Raw genomic sequence first — 3,995 nt, 5'->3', positions numbered from 1 at the left:
GAGAGTACAAATTGATGCCATCTTTTTGGAAGGTGAGTTGGCAATACTTGTTAATGTTATAAAGGCATATCTGTGACTGAATAATCTCACCTTAAGATTCTAAAGTCTGTACTTTCCTATGTTCCTTTGATGTAGCTTCAATTCTCTTCACTTCTAAATGTTGAAATCTATGCTGGGTCTGTCCTTTGCCCTCTTTTCCCCTTTACTTACCTATACATTCTTCCTGTGTGGCCTTGGACAGCCCTGTAATTGTCAAGAATCCCACATTTATACCTCCATCCCCAACCTTTTCACTGAACTGGAGACTTCCTACTTGATATCTCCATTTGGGTGACAAATATACATATCCAGCTTGACATGGCCAAAACAACTCTTTGTCTCTCTCTTCCTCAGATTTATTCCTCCTTTAATCTTCCCTCATATCAGTAAATGGCGCTATACTAGAATTAATTTTTACTGCTTAGATGCTAGATGACCCACGATTACTCTCTTTCTCTCAGCCCCCATGTCTAGGCCATCAATAAGTGCTGTCCACTGTGTCTCCAAAACATTTCCCAATACATTCACTTCTCTCCACTCCATGACTGCTATTGTTATCACATCTCTTTTTTCCTTCACTCATCTATAATCTATTCCCCAGAATCAGCAACAGTTATGTTTTTAATGCACAAATCAAAACATGTCATTATTCCCCTTAAGATCTTTCAAGGGCTTACTTTGAATTCAGGAAATACGACCTCAAGTTCTCACCTTGACCTACAATGCCCACCTAAACCGGCCCCCACACTCCTCTCCAGGCTCATCACTTACAAGCCTGACCCTCACTCACACTGGTGGCCTTTTTGTCACTGGAACATGCCAAGGTTCTTCAAACCGTAGGGCGATAGCACCTGATGTTTCCTAATCCTAAAGGTATGGCCTCCGTATCATCACCCCTGGCTTCCCAGCATCACTCAAGTCTCGACTCAAATGTTTCTCTCAGAGAAGCTACCACCATCCTCTCGACCTCAAGAACCTCCCCAGACTCTCCCATAACATTGCACTTTTTGTTTTCCAATTGTTTACCTGACATCTTTATTTGAAATTGCCTTGTTCATTGAATTGTGTTTTTATTTGAAATTGCCTTGTTCATTCTTGTGTATTGCTTTCTAGAATGTAAACTCTTATTCGGTGCTGTATGCTCAGTTGTTTGAACGGTATATGATATATAGTAGGCACTCAATAAATACTTGAATAAAAGAATAGATGTGCCACATTATCCCATTTTGGAGGAGAAAAGTATGATGTGTTTGTATAAATATTTACACAGAGATGTATTTGTATAAGCCTAGGAAAAAGTCAGGACTGATATCCATCTAGGGATGGAAGGAAGGTCATCAGGAAGACTTTACTTCTTAATTTATATGAGTTTTTTAGTTGTTGGGATTATTGGAGAGTCTGGAATACAGCCTCGGGCAGGGCCTTAAGAGAAAAGGTATCTGCCACACTGTTGACTTCCCAGGCCCCTTAGTATATAGGTCAAATTCCTTAACATGACATCAGTACCCTTCACACAGCCTTTTCAAGCCCATCTCCTAACTCCCCCATCTCCCTCATCACACTAAGTTCTATGCTGTAGTTTCCAGGCACTGCCCACGGCAATTCTGTACAAATCCCTGGAGAACTATTCCTTAATTCTAGGTAGCAAAACCCCAGGTTTTGGGTGGGCCACAGTGACTCAGCAGGCGGAGTTCTCTCCTGCCATGCCGGAGACCCGGGTGATTCCTGGTTTCTGCCCACGCAAAAAAAAAAAAAAAAGTAACCAAAAAAACAAAAACCCCAGGTTTTGTCATTCTTTTAGTTCTCTTACTCCTTCAGAACACCTTGTAGGACACCTTATCTTACTCTTTCAAGAAGTTATTTGGTAGGAATGTAAAATGATGCAGCCACGATAGAAAGCACCATGGCAGTTCCTCATAAAGTTAAAAATAGAATTACCACATGACCCAGAAACTCCACTCCTAGGTACATACCCAACAGAAAACAGGAATTCAGGCAGATACTTGCACACCAATGTTCACAGCAGCATTATTCAAAGGAGCCAAAAGCTGGAAACAACCCAAGTGTCCATCAGCAGATGAACGGGTAAACAAAACCGTGGTATGTATACACGAGGGAAGACGTGTGTGGAATAGGAAGGAATGAAATTCTGAGACATGCTGCAGCATTATACTGAATGAAATAAGTCAGGTACATAAAGGCACATACTGTATGACTTCACTTATTTGAAATAGTAAATTCGGAAAAACAGAAAATAAATGAAAGGTTACCAGGGAATAAGAGGAAAGGGAAAGGGGGAGTTATTGCTCGGTGGGTATGGAGTGTTTGCATTACACTGAGCTTAAAAAAGAAGTTATTTGGCATAATTAAGACTCATAGCTTAAGAAAGTTCCTAAGTGTTGAGTTTCAAGACTTAGATTCAGAATGCTATGATTCACTTATAATTAATGCTAAGTTGATGCACATTGAGTTAAATATATCTTCTGTAATTATATTTACCATCTCAGTTTGCCTTACAGACAATTATTTTGTGGAACATGACAAATTTCACTTGAGTGCAGGCCAGGGAAAATTAGCTGCACATGTCCCCAGTGGGTCTGGTCCATGTTACTGAGATTAAATGGTGGTAACATCATAGGAAGAGCTTTAAGGGGGCATGGTGGTCATTCAGGCTGTTGTAATCCTCTTCTGGAGGTTCAGGTAATCTGTCAACCTAGAAGTGGATTATCGCCCCAACACTCAATATGCTGCAGAATATATAGTACCCTCAAAATCACTCTCTTGAGAGCAAAAGTGAGTCACTGATGCCACAGTTTTCACATTTGAGAACATACATAGGGTCATATGGAGGTTGATTTGGTGCCAAAAGACTCCTGAGTGACTCATAATTGGGATCACAATAGCAGACCCACGTGCGCAGACAAGCATTATATTGTTGAGGACTATTCTTCATGGAAGGCCTTTTTGGAATTGGGTAGAATAATAACACTGGAGTCCGATTGAGCTTTAGGGTGTCACTCATCCATTCAACAGCTGGTGGTTGAGAGCTCCCCTGTTCTGTCCCAGGCACTAGGCAGGAAGCTCCATACTAGCTCTCTGAGACTTAGGTACCATCACCTCCCGCATCATCCTTCCTCATACTCTCCTCTCAAACATCTCTCCCTGAGTTGGCCATCATCTCATATCCTGGGAGCATGCTCCTTATGTGCTTAATATTGTTTCTTCATTACTTTTCCAGAGCTCCTTAAGAAAAGGTACTAATGGGTCTTTCTTATTACCCCCGTGCTTGCTTAATGACATGGCTAACAGCTGGCTCTATATTCATGTTTGTTGAATGGATAATGTGGATAGTGTAGTTCCTATCCTTGAGAAACTCAGTGTGGGAAGGGAAAGAGATGAATAAGTAGAATATAAAGAAAAATTCTAACTAGAGAATTGAGGGCTGTGGACTCCCTAATGGTTGGAGGAATAACTATCTATCTGAAAGTGGTGCAGAAAATGGATGTTATACATAAGCCTTGAGAAACAAGAAGGGGACAGGTGTCGAAAGCAAATGCCCTCCAGAGAGACTGGCACACACACACAAAGGGACAGAAGCATGGAAGGGGTGGTATGGTCTTGGAGTGATCAGTGATTTTATAGAGCTGGAGTTTGCAGAGGTCCACTATAAAAGTTGTCTTTGGTAACTTTGTTATGATGCTAAACTCATGGCCTGACATTCAAAGATTGTGATGTAGAAAATCTTGGACAGGCCCCAGGAATTTGCATTTTAATAAAGGCCTCCAGATATTGCTTATGCTTATGGTGCCAGGACCTAGTTTAGGATTTATGTGGAAAGTGGTACCAGAAGGGTCAGATTGCGATGAGCTGTTTTTTAATTTTGTTTTATTTTTTTACAATGAGTTTTAATCCTCATTTCAGCTGAACTAAATGAAAACCCATAGACTTGGGAAGAA

This window comes from Tamandua tetradactyla, chromosome 6, assembly GCF_023851605.1.
Source record: "Tamandua tetradactyla isolate mTamTet1 chromosome 6, mTamTet1.pri, whole genome shotgun sequence".
Taxonomy (NCBI): Eukaryota; Metazoa; Chordata; class Mammalia; order Pilosa; family Myrmecophagidae; genus Tamandua; species Tamandua tetradactyla.
This window is presented reverse-complemented; position numbering follows the sequence as displayed.